Below are 12,208 nucleotides of genomic sequence, written 5' to 3' on the forward strand. Positions count from 1 at the left end.
CCCGTTGCCGGTCCCGGTCCGGTACGGGCGCGACACTGAGGGTTGCGATCCGTTGCCGGACATGAAAAAAAAAAAAAAAATGCTTTGCAATGACAAAGTATCATGAAAAATGTGGCTGACTATTAAAAGCTGACAATTTTATTGCTGTTGTTGAGTTTTCTCACCCTTTAGGACATTATACTCTAAGGGATTTAAATTATTTTTCCAAATTGAAAGCTTTTCTGGGTCATATTCCTGTTCTTTCTTCCTCTGAAATAAAACCTTTCAGCAGCTTTATCTGAATATTTTAATATGGATTCCCATTAAAGGGGGCAGTGAATGCACGAAACATAAAGGTTCTACTAATCAGAAGAGATATCCTGGTATACTATACCTAAAATGAATCCACTGTATGAAAAGCTGAGTTCCCACAGAAGGTAGACCAATGGGACTGTTATTTTTACAAAAAGTGGATCTATGAGTCTTAACAGTCATATATGTGTTATTAACACCCCACAGCAATGGCTCACCTCTGAGAAAAGTGAACTTGAGTCCTTCTAAGATGATCTGGTACTATATTCTATCCTTTGAGGAGGTTAATGACAAATGAAGCACTTTCTTGGAAAATATAAATAATGGGGATGCTCAGCTCAGAATGTCTTCCAAGGGATGCTGAGAATGTTCTGACCTGGAGACCACTTGAGGAAATGATATTCTATGCTTCCTCACATTACCAGAAAGAATCCAGGAGCATCCTTTTCTTGTAGTCTCAAAGAGCCAAACAATTTAAGAATGAATCTTCACTTTCTGAAATTATTCTCCATAGATTTCTTTAAAATGCAAGTTCCCATAGTAGGTTAAAAATATGAGAGTACAAAATGACCATATTTGGTGGACTTTTGCCTTCTTGGGCTCCTTCCCCCATTAATAAAAAATATTAAAAGGTTTTTAAAAATTCATTTATTTATTTGGTGGCTGCCCAGTATGGGGATCTGAACCATTGACTTTTGTGTTATAACTCCATGCTCTAACCAACTGAGCTAAATGGCCAGCCTAAAATAGTTCAATAGATTTTTGTGGGCCCTAAAAATTTCATCATTTTCTGATTTGAGGAAAAATTAAAAGTTGTTTTCCTTTTATTTCTCTTTTAAATTTTTTGTAATGTGGCTAGATTAATCTTACAAGAATAAACAAACAGGAACTACAATTATGGAGCTCCGCACCCTGCTACAAGCACTGTAGATACATTATCTCATTTAAGGAGAGAAATAAATGATATGATTTGTGTAGTGGGTTGAATTATGTCCCCCCAAAACTCCCTGAAGCTTGAATTATGTCCCATAAGTTTTAGGTATTAGAAACTTAGCTCCCAGGGCCGGCCCCGTGGCTCACTCGGGAGAGTGTGGCACTGGTAGTGCCGAGGCCACGGGTTCGGATCCTATATAGGGATGGCCAGTGCGCTTACTGGCTGAGCGTGGTGCAGGCAACACCGTGCCGAGGGTTGCAATCCCCTTACTGGTAAAAAAAAAAAAAAAAAAAAAAAAAAAAAAAACTTAGCTCCCACTGTGACTGTTAAGAGGGTGGGAAATCCTATTATGGTAATTGAAAAATGGAGCCTTAAAGTGGTGATTGGATTCTAGAACCGTGCAGTAGTGAATGGATTAAAAATGATGGTCAGGGGCGTGTTCTGAGGGCTTTTAAAAGAAGGGGAAAGTCTGTCTTCTCTCTCTCTGCTCTCTCTGTTTCCATCATCTTGTAATTTGAGACCCCTGGGTCATCGCTGCCACCATCAGATGGACTTTGGACTTCCCAGCTACAGAAACTGTAAGCAATAAATTTTGTTTTTCTTATAAATCACCCAGTCTCAGGTCTTTCTCTTATAGCAACGCAAAATGTTAATATTAATTGCAAGTATTAACAATTGGACTAATACAATTTGCAAAATTTTTTGTAGAACTATTGCAGAAGTCAGAATTGCTCCACTTACAAAATCAGGAAAAAGGCACAGTAAACTATAACAGAGAACCTGTCATGTTATTCCCTTCCTGTTTCAGTTCCTTAGTTGTATGTTCCTGGGCCGGGCTTCCCCACAGCTTGGTTTTCCTTTGGTGCAGAGGGTAGAGAAGAGTGTTTATGAAAACGGATTCTGGAATGATGGAATGGTCCTGATCAGGCTTCCCCCAAGTGTGCAGCCAATGAGCAGAGAGGAGAGGAACAAAGATTTCTAGCAAGCCGGTAACTACCACCTCTTGAGTGTCTCCAGGCAAGTGTTATTCTAGGCATGCATGAACAAATGTCACAAGGGACAACTTTTGGGGAAGGCTCCAGTGCACCAGGCACTATTCCAGGTGTTTTTATATTAACTAATTTAATCTTCCCAATACACCAAGAGGGTAGGTCCTATTATTATCATTCTCATTTTGTAAGTGAGGACACTCAGGTGGAAAGAAGTTCAGTGTCATGGTCAAGATCACCCACCTAGAAAGCATATATAGGTCTGGAAACCAAACCCGAGGGCTACAGACCCTAATGTAGGGCTCACAACCATTCTAAGAAGTAGGGACTTTTATTGTCCCCATGTGACTTGCAGAGAACACAAGATTTAGAGATGCTAAGTAACTTTCCCAAGGTTACCCAGTTAGTAAATAGCAGGGCTGAGAAGTTTACCCTAGCAGTGAGCCCGTGACCAATGCATTGAATGGATAGAATAGTGACAAAGACAGGCTGGAAAGCAGAGGAAGGAGGTGAAATGACATGTGTGGGACACAGTGGGAGCAGAGAAGCAACTCTGGGGATGATGGAAGGAAGGGGAAAGAACTCTGTGCTTTACAGGATGATAATACAGTTAGTGCAGCTTTCCAGGACACAAGGAGAGGAAACAAATCAGAAAATGGATAAAGCAGAGAGATTTAACAGAAGCATGGGGGGAGAGAGGGGGGGATGGGCACTGAGAGTGGAGAGAAGGTGAATAACTGATAAAGAAGGCTGTAGTACAAATGTCCGGTGAATCCCAAACCACCAGTCATGCAAGGCCAGCATAGGGTGGGTGAGGTGACAGCTCACCACACACCCAAGGCCTCCTGCTGTGCGTGCAGACGGCACACACTGCAGCACCTGGCAGGCCCTTCTCCATGAGGTTGACACACACGTGAGGACTGTAAGATGAGGCCCTCAGGTCTCCGTTCACAATGAAAACATTGTGTATGGGTCTTTTACACATGGCTCAGTGTGCATTGTGTGTCTGATTGAAAAAAATCACCTTACCGACAAGTGCTAACGTGTTGGCCGAGTTGGAAGGAGCACAATTACATAAGAAATAAAAATACCCTGGGAGCAAGCAGTTTACCACCTTGTATGGGACATGCTGAATCCTTACAGGAAAAATGCCGGGTGCGTCCTTTGCCAACTGTGAGAATACCTGTGGTTGGAGTGGGTGTTTTGTTTTGTTTTTACCCCAGTGTTTGGCAAAGAGTCCTGAACCCCGAGTGGGGCCCCTGAACCCTGCCTGACACCAAGCTGCATTTTCGAAAGCCATGTTTGTTTTACTTTGTTTGTGAAGGACTGGATAACAACAAAGGGTAAAGAGAAAGGGTACTTAAAATTTGCTTTATGTGAAAAGTTTATGTGCTAAGCCTGCAAGAAATAGAGTGTAATGTTTGTAAGTAAGGACTCCGGGGCTACACAGAGGCCCAGGCCTTGGCTCCATCATGTCTTAGCTGTGGGACCTCTGACAAGTTATTCAATCTCTCCAAGCTTTCATTTTTTTCATCTCTAAAGAGGGCATAATAATAGTACAAACCTCCGAGAGTTTGAGTGAGAAACATGTGAGAGGATGCAGGCAAATAGCTTAGCTTAGAACCTGCCACATAGTGCCTAGCAAGTGTTAGCTGATATCATCTGTAAAGTGGGAGAGATGGCCTCCCCCAGTTCCCTTGAGGGATGCTGAGGCTGAACCAAAGGTTAGCAAGATGAAATCTCTTTGAAAAGTACTTATTAATATCTATTTTATTCTGTGTGCAGTGTGGTATAGGAAAAACAATATTGGACAGAGAGACGACTTGGATTCTGGCCTTTGGACCCTCATCTCCTCATCACTTCAGGAGTGGGTTAAATTAAGTCCCATTTAATGTCCCTTTCATCTCTGATATTCTGATTCCAGTGCCTTTCATTCCCCTGCCTAGTGCAAGCAGGAAGACTAGAGACCTTACTCTGGTGGGCTTTTGGGAGTAATTCCCATTTCCTGCTGTCCTGCCAGAGATCTAGTTGACTGACTTAAAAAAGAAAAGAAAGAAAGCACTCATATGTACCTGAAAAGATGTCCCAGACACTTTAAGTAAAAAAAAGGCAAGTTGAAAAACTATGTGTAATCCTATTACATAAACATTCCTTAATAATTTTTAAAAGATAGGTTTGTATATGCAGGGACACTCTCTTAAGGATTAAGAGAAATTTTACTTTAGACTTTTTACACATTTCCGTATTGTTTGAAACTTATACTGTGAACATGTTTTATTTGATAATCAAAATAATAATAGTAAGGATGTAAACAAAACAGAACATGTTCATTGTTAACAGTTTGGAGGAAAAAAAGAAAAGAAAAAGCACTTGTAATCCACCCTGATCTAAAAATATTGCTATTATCATTTTAATTTATATCCTTTCAGTCTTTTTCTATATGTGTACATGGAAATATACATATATATTTACCAAGTGGCATGAACAGTATTGTTCATGATGTTTTATAACTTTCTTCACTTAAAAATACATTGCTTATATTTTTCCACATCATTAAAGTTTCTTCTAAAATCTACAGCATGATTTTAATGACTGCTTGTTTTTCTATTATTATGTAGCCATCCTTCTATTGCTGCACATTTTGGCTGTTTCTAGTTTTCCCCTATTGTGAGTATTGACAGGCTTTTGGACAATAATAAAACACCCAAATATTTGGCTTGGATTTCTCTTTGGGTAGAGTCGGCTGCTCAGTCTTTTCTTGTTCCTCTTTGTATCCTTTAGCTTTTGGGTGGAGGCCCAGAGAGCTCCACAAGGGGTGGTGTGTGTTTAAGAAACTCAGCTAAAGAAACAAACTGACTGCAAAGAGCTCTGAACCTCGAGTGTTGGGAAAATGCTGAGCATTGTAACTGGACTAATGCTACTCCCGTGAGAGATGCCATCTCCCTAGGACTTCAGAGTTCTGGCAGGGATTTTGACTTTTCTCATCCAGCTGATGACAAACAAATATTCTTCATTTTGACAGTTAGATGCAACCCCCGAAACATTTCTCAAACCCTTCACTCGCTGGAAACGCCTGCCAGCTTATCTTTGAAGATGGAAAAACAAGCATGGTGACATCAGCAAATCAGGACTGTGGGCTTTTGGTTTCATCTAAAAAGATAGACTCTTGGACAGCACATTTCTCAAACCCTTCACTCGCTGGAAACGCCTGCCAGCTTATCTTTGAAGATGGAAAAACAAGCATGGTGAAATCAGCAAATCAGGACTGTGGGCTTTTGGTTTCATCTAAAAAGATAGACTCTTGGACAGCACTGGACTCTCCTCCCTGAGCCAGGCTGTTGGGCCAGTGGTGACTCAGGACGAATGCCACTGATGAGCCGTGGGCATGCCAGAGAATTACTCAGCACATGCCAACAAGTAACCCCATACGATAATCAAACGCGAGCCAGTCTGTGAGCGCTTTGCGTAACAGCATATTTGGATTTGGGGCTTAGCTTTCAGGGCTTGAGTTTCACGTTTGCCTGAGCATACTCCCAGCCTCCCAGGGCCCCTCCTGTGTGCCCTGCTTCTGCTTGCAAGTGGAGAGAGCAATTCTTCCAAGAGCCAGGGCTGGGCTCTCCCCTGGAGGTAAAGCAGAGCTCTGCCAAGGATCAGCTGTCTCTCATCTGGCTGCACCCCTCTTTCAGGCCAGTGCTACCTCTCCATATGCCCTGCTTCTCACCAGTAGGCCAGCAACGTGGGAGACAGATGCCTCCTTTTGCTGTTGGAACACTATGTAATCATCCCTGGCATTGACCAACAAGACAGAGGTTTGTTGACTAACAACTACTGATAAAATTCTATTCAGTCACAGCTGCAGGAATTGGCAAAGTATTCCTGCAGCAGCAGGTATATGGGCTGTCCAAGAGCTTCTGAATGGACAAAGAAGCTTGTTCATTTTGAGGCCCCTTACTCCTGGATCTGACCTTTCTCAGATATCATGAGAGTGTGATGGATTTAATTTAGGTTCCACATTATGGTGATATGCACTGTTTTCCTGCACAAATTTGCCACAGAATGGCAGCAACAATCTGGGATCTCCTTGATCTCGAGGCCAAATGACCTGAAAGGCCTCCACACCTCATCCATAATGTATATGTCAGGGTCTCCTCAAGGCCTTGGATGTTTGTCTGCTCGAAGCACTGAACACAAAGCATTCAAATAGCAATACCTCAGATGACAGGCAAGAACTAGTTAATAATCTTATTCATAATTCTTCCAATGAAGGACCTTTTACATTCAAAGTCCAAATGAGAAGAAATTGCTCCACTAGATAGAGCTTTTTCAATGCCCCTGCCTCTGCCATGGTGCTAACGTAGAGCTCTGACCTCACTGAGAGAATGTGGTTGCAAACACAGAGTGTCCAGGTTAGAGATCCCAAGGGCTGACGTGTCACGTAGTAATAGCTATGGTAGAGGGACACAAAGCCTTCCCTAGGAGTTGATAAAGACTCAGTTGATAAGACATAAGTTGATAAAGATTCGGTATCAAATCACAGTTTCTTTAAAAAGAAATAAATGACTAATTAAACATCTTGAAGAAAGAAGCTGACATTCCAATGCAGACCTAACCATAAGATCTTCTGGGATGTTCAAAAGTTCTCCAGAGTAAAGGTGAACAATCAGTTCCCTCATCCCATCAGTTAAGACTTACCACCAGTTCTTTTAAGCAGGAGAAACTGAAGGTTGATATCTGAATCAACTGTGGGTTCATTAATTCTCCAAAAAAAAAAAAAAAAAAATCCCTCTTCCTTCCAGAATTAAAGAAAACCTCTCTCCCTCTTGTTAACTGTACACATATTTGGGTGGGGTAGAATCCTCAAATCCTTACTGTGTCTCTAACTTCTACCATGGCTGAGAGAAAGTAGAGGATGCCCAGCCTAAGGAACTGTCAATGCTTTGTGTAGCACTGGACATAGCTGTAAGCCAAAGATGTCATGAAAGTGAAATTTCTTTCAAAGTAAAAAATATACTACTTGTATTTGCAATTGCAAGAGTAAAGCACAATTATCATCAAAGCTTTGTTGGTAGTTATAAGCCTCCAAAATTCTCAACAAGTTGAACCTACACAACCTATGTCTAAGAACATAAAATGATAATAATGGAAGGACAATAATAATGGATACTATAGTGATAATGATGGAAAGACAGGATAAATTTGGTAAACTCTCTGCATAGTTCATTATAGAGATTGATCAACCCAAAGCCCCCAAATTACAATGTTTTGAAGGTTTAAGAGGTTTGCTTCAAAGAGCTATCTCTTTATAGGAATTATGTGAAGATCATTGAAAAGTTGTTTTTTTGTGTGTGTGTGACTGGTAAGGGGATCGCAACCCTAGGCTTGGTGTTGTCCACACCACGCTCAGCCAGTGAGCGCACTGGCCATCCCCATATAGGATCCGAACCCGCGGCCTCAGCACTCCCAGCAACGCACTCTCCCGAGTGAGCCACAGGGTCGGCCCATTGAAAAGTTTTAAAGTCACACTACACGTCAAATCTGCGCAAGCTTGAGCTTCCAAGGAAGGCTGTGGAGTTTAGAGTGAACGTCCAGCTATTTGCCCTCACTGCTGACTTCTAGTGCTGTCTGGGATGGAGCCATTCCTGAGAAGGACCCAGCAGAACTTTGAGCAGCTGTCCCGCTAGGCAAACATCAGCTGGCCTCCATATGCATGGGGCTGCTCAGCTTCTCCGTGCTGCTGAAACTCCAGCTTCCCTTGCAGGCACGGTTGTTGCTGGAGTTCCTTGTAGGCAGGGGCGTGGGTGTTCCAGTCCACCTCTTGTCCCAAGCAGTGAGGGTGTTCCCAAAGCAATCCAGTTTCCAATGTCATACCACCTCCTTTAACAAAACCCTTCAAACATGTATTGAGCGCCTGTCACGAACAAGGCATGGTGCCATCCTGCTATTGATCTGCTTTTTTTTCTTTAGTTTGGTTTTCTTCTAATTATTGAACAATCTCCTTGATTCTAGGGAGCCAATGCTTATTTAATTTTTCCAATCTAAAGAATTAATAAAGAGTCTGTCTTCCCTTGTCGGATCCACAAGGTGAACTTTCTCAACTCTTCCAGGAAAAGAAGTGTTGGTGGAGTCACGTGTGTGTTTGTTTGAACATATCTTACAACTGGCATATACATACACAGAGCAGCACCCCCCCCAAGAATGCTGTGTTACATATATGTGTGCCAAATGATGTTGCCATGGTTATAATCGGTTTAGTCAATAGTTTGAGGGTGTTGGGGGAAGCACCCCAGTGCACATACTACAATTTAAAGAAGAATGCTGTGTTACATATATGTGTGCCAAATGATGTTGCCATGGTTATAATCTGTTTAGTCAATAGTTTGAGGGTGTTGGGGGAAGCACCCCAGTGCACATACTACAATTTAAAGGAATATCTGGGTACTTTAAAAGCATCGGATCACAATTTACATTTTTTAAAGTGTTGTCAATGACAGCATATTGGCTGCCATTTCTTGAAAACTTTTCTTTGTAGAAGGACTCGTGTTTGCCTGGAACACCGTTTCTGCCTTCTGAGATGCCAGATTGTTTCCCATGTTTCAGATTGATTAGGGTGGATGTGGGAAAGGGAGGAGGGAAGGCAAGCTTAATTATTTAAAAATGTCAATAATTCTTACTCAATTCTTCCACCTTCTGCCTGTGTGACTTTTGGACCCTCTGTGCCTCAGTTTTCTCATCTGTAAAACTGGGTTAATAATAGGGCCAAGCCTGGGGAGTTGTAGGCCATGAAATGTTGCTGTTCTTTAAGTGTTCAGAGCGCTATCTGGCACACAGTAAATGCTCTCTAAATGCCACCCATTCTTATTCATATTCTAGTCAACACACAAGGAGTCTGCAGAGCATTTGGACCGAGAGTAATTCTTCATATCAACACCATCACACACCACTGAAAAGACTTGGTGTGAATGGGGCCAATTGACACCCAAACTTTTCCTCCCACCTGTCTGGTGATATCTCCTTCTCCTTTCCCCAGGCTCAAAATCTTTCTTTTATCGAGAGTAATTCTTCATATCAACACCATCACACACCACTGAAAAGACTTGGTGTGAATGGGGCCAATTGACACCCAAACTTCTCCTCCCACCTGTCTGGTGATATCTCCTTCTCCTTTCCCCAGGCTCAAAATCTTTCTTTTATCTACTCCAAGCCATAGATAACTTATCATGTTACTGTTCCCAGAGGCATTTGTATTTGAACAAGGATCAAAATGGAAGGGAAAGAAAAATGTCACTTGGTAGGATTTCAGAAGGAGAGGGTGCAAGTATATTTCCCAGACCCTTCCAATCACATCGCAAATGTGGCTGCTCCTCCACTACCTGTGAAGCTGACTCTGGCAAGAGTCATGTGCACTTTTCACTAATTGAGGTTCTGCCCTCTGAATTCTGCAATCTTCAGGAGAGAACTTTGATCCACAGTGATAATAAAACAAGTAATGAAAGCCCAGTGAGGTGGGTCAAGTGACTCCCCTGTCCTAGGTATTAGCATGGAGGTGCTGGGCACACTCGGGTGGAACAAGCCCTGTTCTTTGGCTTCAGTGACTTTGCAGTTTAATGGGAGGGACGAAACATATCAGATGGTGATAAGGAAATGCCCTCGAGTAAAAGGAAGGGAGAGGCGTGTTGACAGAAGACAGCCTGAGGAGTTTAGAGAACCAGAACATTTCTCAAGAACTTGAAAGCGTTGGAAGTCTTTTGAAAGGCTTAGTTGTCCACTGCCGTAAGGCTGAGGAATGGCTTGGAAAGTGACTTAGCCCAGCCCTGTCTAGCTGGATGATTAACTGTACCCTCCAGCACGGGATCTTCACTGGAGAGAAATGGGAGCCTGAGTATCAATGACTCATTGTCATCTATTTGACATAATCTTTAGATTTTCCTTTAACTTTTCTCTTCCACAGCAGACACCCCTGTTCTTGGGTGGTCTGCCATGTCACTTCCTGCCAAGCCCGAGCTACTTTACTCTAGGTGGAGGTCTGGGGGTACTAGTTCTTATTTCAAAAGGAGAGGGGAAATTGAAACCAGAAAGACTTTGCAATGAACTTTAAGAGAATCTCTTTTCTTTAGCACAGGTTTGCAAGGCTGTTATCTCTAGCTTGGAGCTTGGTTGTGTGTGTGTTTTGCGAGAGTTAACCATTCAAAATGGAACTCCTTTTATAATCTGATTTAGTTATGCAAACATAGTCATTGATGTTAACAAATAGATACCAGATGCAAATAACCCATTCAAGCATAACAGGGAATAACTAGCAGGAGCTAAAGCAAACTGTCTCCCTCCCCACTGCCATATTACCTCATAAGAATTCCTTCCATTTGGAAATAAGCAAGAGGAAAAGAAAAAAAAATGGGAATGCTAAGATGTTTCAACTGGTCTTAAAATGACAGCAGTAGTAGAGTTGCTTGAATCACACACAAGATTGCCATGTAAACAAACAACTGAAGTAATTTCAGAGTTATGTGGAATTAGACATGCATCCCTAAGAAAGGTTAGGAACCTCCAGCTCATGAATGTGTGTAATAGAAAAAAAATTAATTACAATGGAGAAAACTACTCTAAATGGAGGTCAACCAGTCAGTGATTCATAGCCAGGTGCTCACAAACAAACTGGGTTCCTTACAACTCATTGAATAGTGTGTTGCTGAATATGGTAAAATTTTATGACATACCCTGGGGCTCTGGGTGTTTTAACTGTTCTGCATAGACAGCCAAGCAGTTGCTGGGTGAGGCCTAATACAGGGAATCCTAGAATGGTAACAGTGCTGTCATATTCTGGAGAAACGAAAGTTTCAGTTGAGTAAAAGGAGATAGGTAACATAAGTAGGCTCATACGAAGTCTCCAAACCTCCGAGGGGACTACCATTGCCACCTGCTTTTTCCAGAATGCACTGCCCTATAAATGGTTGTTTGATCAAGAGGATGAAGAAATCTTGGTTTTTAGATTTTCTACTTTTAGGATAATTCTTAATTTTCAAAGCTTTTTTCCAGGGGGCATAGAGGACAGACTCAGGACTGTGGGCCCTGAGAACCTCCATAGGCAGCTGAGACTAAAAACAAAAGTTTGAAAAAGAGGTAGCAATATTTCAGGACAGGAAAAACAAACCTAGAAAAGCATTTGGGTAAAATCTTCTCGATTTAGCTCTGGGACAGAATTAAACACAAACCAGGAAATCTCCAGAAGGTGCTCAGTAGAAGTTGGTAGGATGAATACTGATGGAAACCTTGAAGCTCCTTCTGTGAGGTTCTCCAGCACTTCAAGGTTATTAACAGGAAGTTCTTCCTGAAGTCAACCCAAACACCTTCTCCAGCAACTTTAGCTCATTCTCTCCCTTGCTGCTCTGAGGAGAAACAGGAAATGCTGATATTGCTGTTCTTACATCTCTATTAAGTTTGTACCTATTAAACTTGCCCTCAGTCTTCCATTTTGTGGACTACATAACCCCCAATTTCATAAGTTTTTCCTTCAAAAAGGTCATTTCAGAAACATTTCCATGTGCCAATCTCAAGAGTCACAAATGTTTAGGAAAAACTTACATATGACCCTCTAGATGGAGCCACACTGAGATAAATACTGTGCTTAGTTCATAAAGAGGCTGCTTCACCCTGAAATGCCCACACCTCGGGCAGTCAGTGGCAGTGCTGTAGGTTTCCTCTCTCGAGCCTGGAAGGAGGTGATAGCTGATAAGCCAGACTAATGAGATGCACCCTGTCATGATTAAACGTCCATTTTCTTGGGGAGATGGCTGACAGGAGCAGGAGAAAGCTATGAGGAAGCTTGTAGCAATTGCACAAACCTACCACTACCAGTGGGCTTTATTTGTGTGCTTAGAGCTATTATTAGCAAAACAATGGCTGGGAGATGTACCAGGGAGAATTGAAGAAATGACAGACTTTTCTTTTTCTTTTTTTTTTTTTTAAAGTAAGAGAAAAGCTTCTTTTGTTAAGTTTT

The sequence above is a fragment of the Galeopterus variegatus genome, unplaced genomic scaffold, assembly GCF_000696425.1.
Source record: "Galeopterus variegatus unplaced genomic scaffold, G_variegatus-3.0.2 Scaffold1296, whole genome shotgun sequence".
NCBI classification, from domain to species: domain Eukaryota; kingdom Metazoa; phylum Chordata; class Mammalia; order Dermoptera; family Cynocephalidae; genus Galeopterus; species Galeopterus variegatus.